Source organism: Gorilla gorilla, chromosome 8, assembly GCF_029281585.2.
Source record: "Gorilla gorilla gorilla isolate KB3781 chromosome 8, NHGRI_mGorGor1-v2.1_pri, whole genome shotgun sequence".
NCBI lineage: Eukaryota > Metazoa > Chordata > Mammalia > Primates > Hominidae > Gorilla > Gorilla gorilla.
Window position 1 is genome coordinate 15,262,276 of NC_073232.2, and position 10,891 is coordinate 15,273,166.

The 10,891-nt window shown below is 44.2% G+C and overlaps 1 pseudogene; it reads right to left on the minus strand.

Annotated features, from left to right (window-relative positions):
- Nucleotides 1-2,980: 2,980 nt before the first annotated feature.
- On the minus strand, nucleotides 2,981-10,090 carry LOC101130549 (syntenin-1-like; annotated as a pseudogene).
- Nucleotides 10,091-10,891: the final 801 nt, after the last annotated feature.

The window sequence follows — 10,891 nt, forward strand, 5'->3', positions numbered from 1 at the left end:
TTAAGGAGATTTTGGGCTGAGACAATGGGGTTTTCTAGATATACAATCATGTCGTCTGCAAACAGGGACAATTTGACTTCCTCTTTTCCTAATTGAATACCCTTTATTTCCTTCTCCTGCCTAATTGCCCTGGCCAGAACTTCCAACACTATGTTGAATAGGAGTGGTGAGAGAGGGCATCCCTGTCTTGTGGCAGTTTTCAAAGGGAATGCTTCCAGTTTTTGCCCATTCAGTATGATATTGGCTGTGGGTTTGTCATAGATAGCTCTTATTATTTTGAGATATGTCCCATCAATACCTAATTTATTGAGAGTTTTTAGCATGAAGGGCTGTTGAATTTTGTCAAAGGCCTTTTCTGCATCTATTGAGATAATCTTCTGGCTTCTTTCAAGATTTTCTTTTTGTCTTTGATTTTTTTTTTTTTTTTTTTGAGACAGAGTCTTGCTCTGTTGCCCAGGCTGGAGTGCAGTGGTGCGATCTCAGCTCACTACAACCTCCACCTCCTGGGTACAAATGATTCTTGTGCCTCAGCCTCCTGAGTAGCTGGGATTACAGGCACCCACCACCATGCCCAGCTAACTTTTTTTTTGTATTGTTAGTAGAGACGGGGTTTCACCATGTTGGCCAGACTGGTTTCGAACTCCTGACCTCAGGTGATCTGCCTGCCTTGGCCTCCCAGAGTGTTGGGATTACAGGCATAAGCCACCACGCCTGGCCTGTCTTTGATTTTCTAGATGTACATTTCTTTGGTATTTATCATGCTAGGTGTATTTATCCTCCTCTGAGCTTCCTGGTTTTGTGGTTTGGTATCTGTCATTAATTTTGGAACATTTTCATCCATTATTACTTCAAATATTTTTTTCTGTCTCTTTCTCTTTTTTTGTGTGTGGTATTCCCATTACATGTTTGTTGCATACATGAGTTTCATTTTTTATTTTTGTTTTTAACTTTATGTGTACATATTTAATTAAAATAGAATAGGCATAAATCAAAAACAAGAAAAAAATCAGGATAAAGTGTCACTGTCATTGTGTTTGCAAGGAGGAATCAGGAAGTGCAACAAATTACTAGAAAAATGTTCTAAAACCATCTGAAGTGGCTAGGTTACATAATCTTCAGAGTCAAATGCCAAAGTTAAGTATTATACCACTTAATCCACAAATGAAAAAAAAGAGGAGTCAAAAGTTTATCCTGTTTAGGCTGGGCGTGGTGGCTCACGCCTATAATCCCAGCACTTTGGGAGGCCAAGGTGGGCGGATCACTTGAGGTCAGCCTGGTCAACATGGTGAAACCCTGTCTCCACAAAAAATAAAAAAATTAGCTGGGCATGGTGGTGCATGTCTGCAATCCCAGCTACTCGAGAGGCTGAGGCAGGAGAATTGCTCGAGCCCAAGAGGCAGAGGTTGCATTGAGCAGAGATTGCGCCGCTGCACTCCAGCCTGGGCAGTGGAATAAGTGAGACTCCGTCTCAAAAAAAAAAAAAAAAAAAAAAGTGTCCTGTTTACTAGAATAATTTTTACATTCAATCTATAGTGCTACTGGCAACTTTTAGAAGAAAGAAGTTTCCATTATGCATTGACTAGAAAATCTCAAATACAACTAAGCAGCTATGCTATGCTATAGCTCGTTAAGTATCATTAAACTGTTCTGGGCTAGTGTACATTTCAGATTAATAGAGAACCACATTTTGCGTTTTAGAAAGGCAGCAGTAATTATATTTCAGCTTTTAGTCTGGATGCTTAACACAGTTAAGGCGACAGTTCAAGCACATTAAGTGAAGGTAGTTAAGATTTCAGAACAATCATCACCATCTCTTACAACCTACATGCACTGTTTAATGCTTACGTGGAAGGAAACCAGTGGTTTTTTTTTGTTTTTTTTTTTTTGAGACAAAGTCTCACTCTGTTGCTTAGGCTGGCATACAGTGGTTTGATCTTGGCTCACTGCAACCTCCACCTCCCAGGTTCAAGAGATTCTGCTGCCTCAGCCTCCCGAGTAGCTGGGATTACAGGCATGTGCCACCATGCCTGGCTAATTTTTATATTTTTAGTAGAGACAGGTTTTCACCATGTTGGCCAGGCTGGTCTTGAACTCCTGACCTCAAGTGATCCTCCCACCTCAGCATCCCAAAGTGCTGGGATTACAAGTGTGAGCCACAGCACCCAGCCGAAACCAGTGTACTTTTATATTTTTTATTTTTTTTGAGACAGAGTCTCACTCTGTCGCCCAGGCTGGAGTGCAGTGGCACAATCTCAGCTCACTGCAAGCTCCGCCTCCTGGGTTCATGCCATTCTCCTGCCTCAGCCTCCTGAGTAGCTGGGACTACAGGCGCCCACCACCACACCCAGCTAATTTTTTGTATTTTTAGTAGAGACAGGGTTTCACCATCTCTACTAGCCAGGATGGTCTCGATCTCCTGACCTCGTGATCTGCCCACTTCGACCTCCCAAAGTGCTGGGATTACAGGCATGAGCCACCGTGCCTGGCCCGAAACCAGTGTTCTTAATTGGCATTTTATACACACATACACAGAATTAAAAAAAAAAACTATCAAAGGCAATCATTCTAAGTGTACTGTGGTAGAATGTGTTAAAAATGCAAACATGCCATAGAACTAAAGTAACATGAACAGCACTTCTCATGGCCTAGGAGAAAGGTGACTGGTTCTCGCACAAAGCTAAGCCTCTATCAGTCATCCTAATCACAATGGCTTATGAAAGTATCAGGTTTCCGGAAAAGAAACTATTCCAGGAAAGTCAGTAAATCTCTTGAAAGTTTCACCTCTATAAAACCAGGATAAGGCTATAGCTCTCTTGAAATCTGAACAGGGTATCAGATGAAACAGTAAGATTCCCAGCCATAATGTGAGATGGAAAGATCCTCATGCAGTGTATGCTCAATTGCTGGCCCCAGAAAGCCTCATGTGCAGAATTCAGAAGTTGCCAAAGAAGGAAACTGGAGACGTTTAGCTACATTTCCGTCATGTGATGAATTTTAAACCCTCAGGAATGGTGTGGTCTATTAGGCTTTTCATCATGCTTGGTGTCATCCACTTAATCTGTTCAAAGATAAAAGCAGACATGATTGTAATAGTAACTTGAGTCCCAGATGTTGACAGTATGTCTGCAATTTGAGAGTCCTTCAGTCCAGTGACCTTCTGTCTGTTGATTTCACAGATGTTATGTTCTGTGAGAAGACCATTTTCGGCTGCAGAACTGTCTTTCACTATGGATGTTATCTTTTCTTTCTTTCTTTCTTTCGGAGATGGAGTCTTACTCTGTTGGCCAGGCTGGAGTGGAGTGGTGCAATCTCGGCTCACTGCATCCCCTGCCTCCTGGATTCAAACAATTTTCCTGCCTCAGCCTCCTGAGTAGCTGGGATTATAGGTGTGCACCACCATCCCTGGCTAATTTTTGTAGTTTTAGTAGAGATGGGGTTTCACCACATTGGCCAGGCTGATCTCAAACTCCTGACGTCAGGTGATCTGCCTGCCTTGGCCTCCCAAAATGCCGGGATTACAGGCGTGAGCCATGACATCTGGTCTATTTTTCCATTTTAAAAGATAAAACCAACATGTCCAGTGCTACCCTTATGCATGGTAATTGTCCATTCAAAGGGCCTGTCATGAATGGACATAGAAATCTTCTCTTGAAAAGCCTGTTTGAGCACCTTGTGCACTTTATCTGAGCTCCAGCCTGCACAGTTTTCACCATCGATTTGGAGTACTTGGTTCCCAAATCTCAGACCAACCAATAAGGTTGGAGAGTTATCCTTGACTTGCTGAACACATATACCATTATCTATTGATTTAAGCCTGAGTTCAATTTTTCCATCTTGGTCCTTATGGCTTCATGAATTTTCCATCTTGATCCAATGGCTTCATGAATCCCTTGCTTAATTTCTGCTCTACAAATTCCAACATCATTACCAGTTATAGGAGCCATTGTATAGTTCGTACTGGAAGGTCTTGCTACCAACTGGCCCTGAACTGGAGCACCAGAAACCATGGTCATATTTGCATGTGTTTCTTCTTTATTTAAACTCAGGCCTATGTGTTGAGAGAGCTCTGGATATAGTTTGGAATAGAGGTTTCCATCTTGAGAGATGTGAACAGAAGCTTCTGACAAAATTGCTGGGTTGGCAGGGTTTGCAGAAAAAGCAGTGTATTAATCTGTTCTCACACTGTTAATAAAGACATACCTGAGACTTGGTAATTTATAAAGGAAAGAGATTTAATTGACTCACAGTTCCACATGGCTGGAGAGGCCTCACAGTCATGGTGGAAGGCAAAGGAGGAGCAAAGTCATGTCTTATATGGCAGCAGGCAAGAGAGCGTGTGCAGGGAAACTCTCCTTTATAAATCCGTCAGATCTCGTGAGACTTATTCGCTATCACAAGAACAGCATGGGAAAGACCTGCCCTCATGATTCAATTACCTCCCACCGGGTCCCTCCCATGACACATGGGAATTATGGGAACTACAATTTGAGATATGGGTGGGGACATAGCCAAACCATATCAAGCAGTTTGAGCCTGAATTATTTAGTCTACCTTCAAATCTTCGAGAGATGGAGGGAGAGATATTTTTGCAGGATTCTTCTAGACCACAAGGACCCACTTACCATTACTGCCTCCAGTCACTCTGCATAAGTAAATTTTAGATTTCAAGCCTCTCCTTTTGATTCTTTCTTAGAGTTTCCATCTCTCTGCCTCCATTTCCCATCTGCTCTTGGATATTGTCCAACTTTTCCATTAGAGCCTTTAGCATATTAATCAGTTATTTTACATTTCTGGTCTGATAATCCCCGCATCTCTGCCATACCTGGGTTTGTGTATGATGTTTGCTTTGTTTCTTCAGAAGGTGTTTTTTTTTTTTTTTTATCATGCCTTGTAATTTTTTGTTGAAAGTCAGATATGATGTATTGGGTAAAAGGAAATGACATAGATTGATCTCTAGTGTGTTTATCTGGCTAGGAGTGAGGCTGTGTTCACTGTTTGCTGTAGCTGTAGTGTCAGAGATTAAAATTTTCTTGAACACTTTTGTTTTTGTCTCCTGTGATGTCTTGGGTTTTCCTAGTGACTCCTTGAATAGGGTCATAGGCTTGTAGATTTTATTTATTTATTTTTTTTGAGAAGGAGTCTCGCTCCTGTTGCCCAGGCTGGAGTGCAATGGTGCAATCTCGGTTCACTGCAACCTCTGCCTCCAGGGTTCAAGCCATTCTCCTGCCTCAGCCTCCCAAGTAGCTGGGATTACAGGCACCCACCTCCATGCCTGGTTAATTTTTTTGGTATTTTTAGTAGAGATGGGGTTTCACAATGTTGGTCAGGCTGGTCTTGAACTCCTGACCTCAGGTGATCCACCCCCCCCCCCTCCCTTGGCCTCCCAAAGTGCTGGGATTACAGCCGTGAGCCACCGCGCCCAGCCAGTTGTTTTTTTTTTTTAAAGCTGAAATCCCGTTATTATACAGGGGCCATCTTGATGTGGTGGTGAGGTGTGGGGGTTAGGGAAGCATTCTTTACTTTTCTGATCAAGTCTTAGTCTTTTAGTGAGCCTGAGTTGGGTGTTTCTCTTCCCCCAGGCCAGCTGGGCCTTGGTAAAACCCCAGTAGGTTAGACTCTGGCAAAGTAGTTTCCGTTGAGGGCAGAACTTGTTAAAGAGAACAGAGAGCTCTGGGTGTATTTCAGAACAGTTACTTTCCCCCTCCTCTGCTGGAAGTTAGAGGGTACGTACTTTTCTCTGATCTTCACAATGGAGACCTGGTGGAATTCCTCAAGGCAAAACTCACACAAGCATGGGCACCTCCCTAAGACTGGGTCCCTTTAGAGTTTTCAATTCTCAAGCTAGTTTACACTGAGCCTCCAGCAACTAGTTGATGACGGTTTCACACACTACAACATATTGGCTCTAGGTGTGAGTTTCTGCTCCCAGGAAGCTGTCATTCTTTGTATTTTTCTGTCTCTCCAGTTTTGGGGACAGAGATTGGCTCTGTGACCTCAATTCTCTGATGGATCAAAAAGTTGATGATCTTTAGTTTGTTCAGCTTTTTTTCTTGTTGCAAGAATGGGAGAGATGACTTCCAAGTTCTTTACTGGAAGTTGGCATTTTCTTTTTTTTCTTTTCTTTTTTTTTTTAAGTAAATGTAAGTTTGTAGACTGACATGTGTACCCACTATAGACTGATCTCTACAAATATTGTTGGAAACTTCTCAGTAGCTATTCAATTCAAAAAAAGGACTCTCAGACCTAGTTTAGAGGAATGTTACTGGAAAGGGGTCCCAATCCAGACACCAAGAGAGGATTCTTGGATCTCACTCGAGAAAGAATTGGAGGCACATCCATAGAATAAAGTGAAAGCAAGTTTATTAAGAAAGTGAAGTAATAAGAGTGGCTACTCCATAGGCAGAGCAGTGGTGTGGGCTGCTCAGTTGCTTACACTTATGTGACTTCTGGATTATATGCTAAACAAGGGGTGGATTATTCATGAGTTTTCTAGGAAAGAGGTGGGCAATTCTCAGAACAGAGGGTTCCTCCCCTTTTTAGACCATATAGGGTAACTTCCTGATGTTGTCATGACATTTGTAAACTGTCGTGGTGCTGGTGGGAGTGTCTCTTAGCATGCTAATGCATTATAATTAGCATGTAATGAGCAGTGAGGATGACCAGAGGTCACTTTCTTCGCCATCTTGGTTTTGGTGGGCTTTGGCTGGCTTCTTTACTGCATGCTGTTTTATCAGCAAGGTCTTCATGACCTGTATCTTGTGCTGACTTCCTATGACCTAGAATGCCTAACTTCCTGGGAATGCAGCCCAGTAGGTTTCAGCCTCATTTTACCCAGCCCCTATTCAAGATGGAATTGCTCTGGTTTGAACATCTCTGACAGGAACCCAAGGTAAAGGGATAATTAAAGCTTGGACCTCACCTGTGTATGACCAACCATGCTGTAGGGAAAACAGCAGCACAATCTTGAGGTAGAATCTGGGTCTCCTAACACCAACCAGGCTTGCCTGGGTGTAACCGGGAAGTGGAATATTTTAGTGCCTATGACATTCCTTTGTGTCCCAGTGGAGCATAAACAGATTCAGTGTTTGGCTAAGTGCTGGAAGAGCAGCCCAGGGTCCCCCGGCCCCTGCTATGCATCTGCCTTGATTGATGTGCACAGTGGAAGTGGCTTTCATAGGAGAAGCAATTGTGTGTAGGTTCCTGGGAGAAAAGGGAACATGCCACTTGTTCCCTGGTTAGGACACAGGGATGATGCCTGAACCCTAGGGAGAGAGTAGGCAAAAGATGAGAAGGCCACATCCGTGAGCACTTTGTGTGGCCCAAGAGCAGGAGCAGGGCTGCTTCAGAGCCCAGGTAACAAAGTGCAGATGAGAATCAGGAGAGAGGTGCCAGTGAGGTGTCCTTCTTTTTTTTTTGTAGGCATCTTGTGGTCGTGGCACAGGTAGGGACAGGTAAGGAAGCACCGTTGGAGGGAAGCAAGATGTTTACTGCTGTAGGAGCAAGATGTCCCCATGAGGGGTACGTGGAGGACGTTTCTGAGCTCCTGTGGGGACTGTCTCAGGAATGTTTGCATTTGAGCTGGAAGCTTCTTGTCATGGATGAATTACAGCTCCTTGATGATGACCCTGTGGAGGGTGTGTCAAGTGATCGAGGATACTTTTGAGTAGGCTGACCTTTCCTTCTCTCCATATCCCAGAAGGGTCCTCTTTCCTATCTGTGGGTATTTCTACCTCTGCTCCACACATCCCTAGTCTTGTATAACACCTTGGCTTACAGGTGTTCCTAAAGACCCGTCTCTCTTCTGCTGATGACTTCCTGGGGGTATCAGTCTGTTCATCTGTCAAGAATGTGGATGAACAAACATATACATTACACTTCCAGACTGAAGAGGCTCTTAATAATTGGGCTGGAACCATAAGTCACTATGTTCTATTTAGGTATGGAACTTACCAGAACAGAAAGAAGGGGGGAGGAAGGAGACTTCTTGGCTGGCAGTCTGTTTATCTTATAAATCAGTCTGATCTCTTGAGCAAAAGTTAAAGGGAAAAAGTGGAGGAGACACTGTGACCTGGCCTAGGAAGTCTAGGTTTAAGCCAAGCCAAACACATTTCTCTTCTGTCTCAGCTCTGTGAGCTGTGAGTTCTGCTTCTCCTAGGGTAACCTCAGATTACCCTAGGTTACCTTGGGCAATGCCCGTGGAAACTGGCTCAAGAAAGGGAAGTAGGAGAATGGCAGAGTCCAGAGTCCACTTATTCTATGGTTCAGGGCACTTTTTTTTTTGAGACAAGGTCTTGCTCTTTGCCCAGGAATTCAGTGGTGTGATCATAGCTCATTACAGCCTTCTACTCCTGGGGTCAAGAGATCCTCTCATCTCAGCCTCCCTAGTAGCGAGGACTATAGGCACACTTCCTGGATAATTTTTAAATATTTTTCAGAGATGGGGTCTTGCTATGTTGCCCTGGCTAGTGTTGAACTTCTGGCCTCAAGCAATCCTCCTGCCTCGGCCTCCCAAAATGTTGGGATTACAGGTGTGAGCCACTGCACTTGGCCTTGTTCAGTGCATTTTCAGGTCATCCTGAAAGGCCAGGCCTGGATCTTGCACAGCTGTTCAGGAGCATTCCAGCTGTGAATGGTCCTGAATGTCTTCGTGGCCTTCCAGATGGATCTCTAACGCACCCCCACACAGGTGCTCCCTGAAGACATACCGGATCTGTTGGTGTGGAAAAAGAATGCAGCATTTGGTGGCTTATAGTGCTGTGCCAACTATTGCTTAGGTAATTTATATGACATCTTATTTTCTCCACCTGATTCTAAGCTCCTTGAGGACATGTCTGGTTCATCTCTGTTGGCTGCATAGCCTAAAACCCATGCTGGTGCATCCTGATTTCATTTCCTTCTCAGATGTAATGAAAGCACTCAAATGATATTGATTGCCTCCTCTTTAGGTTGACAAATAAAACCTTTAAATTCTGTTTTTCCTAGTGTTTCCTTTGTAGGATTGGAAACGATGGTCTTGATAGCGCTGTGGTTAGCAAAGCATTAATGGCTCACTCTCCTAGGGGAGACACGTCAGTTGATACCATGCACTCTGCATGCAATTTTCAGAAATGGTGTTTGCTTTTTTCAATGTTGGTTGTGTTGCTGCTCTAGACGAACCAGCTTCTATTCCTGTCTTTACTCAGAGGTAGGTAGGATTCTTCCCCAGGCACCTACAGCCCTGACTAGGATTTACAGGCAGGGGTGAGTCAGCTGACCCAGGAGGGTGGCATCCCATAGTTAGGACAGAGAGAGACTCACTGGCACGTGCTGGGTCCCTGCGTTGTCCTAACGTGCCTCCTTGCAGGTAGCATGGCTGAGTCAGTGTGCCGTGAGTCACAGGCTGCGGGAGGTGAACTTGAGCCTCACTCCGGCATTGATCTTTCACAGGGATATATTGTTAGTTCCCATCTGTTAAGACCGATAAAGGGTAATAATTTACTGGCCTCAAGTTTGTCTTCTCTTTGATTTCACCATTTCTTCTCCTTATACAGGAATTGCTTGACCTTGACTTTTCAGGAATTTACCCAATTTTATACTCTTGGCGTCTCCTGGGCTTAGAACCCCTTACCTCCAACCTTGCTCCCTGGCTAACTTCTACCCTTCCTTCAAAGCTCAGCAGAGATGGCACCCCCTTTCTGAAACAGTCCCCAGTTCCTGGGAAGAGTGAAGGCCTGAAGCTGTGTTGACGGTGGCACTTAGCCCCTGGTTTGGAGCTCCATGTTTCCTTCACTGTCTGCTGAACATTTTAAGGCGTCGATTTGGACTTTCCTAGGCTTGCATTCCCAGAGCCTAGTGCAGTGCCTGTTCAGAAGACTTTTTTTTTTTTTTTTTTTTTTTTTTTTTTTTTTTTTAGTGAAGAGGGAGGAATGTTAAGCCTCACCAAGTCTGATTATACTAAGATCACTTAAATTTTTTCTGCCTTTTCAGAATACCCATTGTAGTTAGGGTTAGTACCCATGGTTTGGCACTTACTGGTTCTGTGGTTGTTGGGTGCCTTGTTTGTCTCTTCGGGCGGGATGCGAGTCACTCCAGGGCAGCATCTGTTCCTCATATTCCTCTCACATCCTTTAAAGCCTCCCTGTGTGCACTCAAGCCACACAATGAACCTTCCTGCCTTTGCCCACAAGGCTGAGAACTCTTCAAAGTGAGACTGTGTCTTACGCATTTTCACTTCCTCCATCATTTGACACAGGACCTGGCACGTAACAGATGTTTAATAAATACTTGTATTTATTGAATAGGAATAGGTAGTAGATTCTAGAGACATAGTGAGCTCAGCTCAAGTTCAGTTGTGTCAGGGAAGGCTCCCCCATGCCCCCGGCAGCTCCCTCTCTCTGTGCCTGTGCAACCTTTAGCTGCATGAGCTGCCTTGAAAAGTCAAACCCAGCTTTTCCAGAAAGCAACTCAGCAACTCTCTCCTGGGGCCAGAACTGCTCCGAAACGGGAACAGCTGTGTATATTCTTTGATCGTTAGCAGGAAACGATGTGTCGTGTCTCAAAGCACCTTTTCATGCTGCTTTCTTATTAACTCCACCCAGAAGCCCTTGCCTTAGCAAAGCCAGTCTTGCGAGGCACCGTGGAAGTCCAGAGTTGAGTGCAGCTGGGTTTGATTCATTCCTGGGCTTGATTTCTGGAATCCTCCTAGATTCCTTCCTGGGTTTGAGTTCTGGAAGCCTTGGTTTCTTGAGGTGATTATGCTGTAGGTACTAGAGAGAAGCTACTGCCTTTGAGAGAAGGGTAATTACGCAGGATTTGAAAGGAGACAGGAAGCTGTGGGTGCCAGAAATAGAGGAATCTTGTTCTTTTATTTTTGGCAACATCCAGCAAGGTGGGAAGACACCTGAGGGGAGTG